Source organism: Myotis brandtii, unplaced genomic scaffold (genome assembly GCF_000412655.1).
Source record: "Myotis brandtii unplaced genomic scaffold, ASM41265v1 scaffold18, whole genome shotgun sequence".
Taxonomy (NCBI): Eukaryota; Metazoa; Chordata; class Mammalia; order Chiroptera; family Vespertilionidae; genus Myotis; species Myotis brandtii.
The window spans coordinates 9,673,204-9,673,664 of NW_005356674.1; the positions used below are offsets into that span (position 1 = coordinate 9,673,204).

The window sequence follows — 461 nt, forward strand, 5'->3', positions numbered from 1 at the left end:
CAGTCCCCACTAGGGGCATGTGGGCCAATTTTTTTCTCTTCAATGTTCAGTGAAGATCTTTCCTAGAGGGCCTCCTTCCCTCACAGCCTGTTCTGTCCATCTCCCTTCACCCCACCCTCGCCCCTCTTAGTACCCCATACAGGAGCGCTGCACCCCAACTGAGGAGCACGTGGCGGAAGGAAGAGGAGTGGACCCCTGGCCATTTGTTTACTATTTATCCTCTCATCGGCAGCTGTACTTTTCTACTCGCTGGAAGAAAGACGCCTAAGCTGAGGTCCAATTTCTCCAAAAGCTGGAAGCAAAGAGGGCCAGTGATGAGGGGGCGAGAGAATGTACCCCAAAGGGGCCTGAAACTCCAAAAACCTCTGCAAGATCAGGGGTGACTGGGGGTTCAGGACCCCAGCTAAGGTGAAACGGAAATTCAACTTTGCCCCTCTTCTCTGGCCATTCCTCCCCCCCCC

General features: G+C 54.2%; 1 long non-coding RNA gene across 1 annotated transcript in view; it reads left to right on the forward strand.

Moving 5' to 3' along the window:
* Positions 1–9: 9 nt before the first annotated feature.
* LOC106725659 overlaps positions 10–461 on the forward strand; it is a 1,695-nt gene continuing 1,243 nt past the window's right edge. Inside the window, exon 1 of the long non-coding RNA XR_001361589.1 lies at positions 10–408. This is a non-coding gene — a long non-coding RNA (uncharacterized LOC106725659). The remainder of the gene's footprint in view (positions 409–461) is intronic.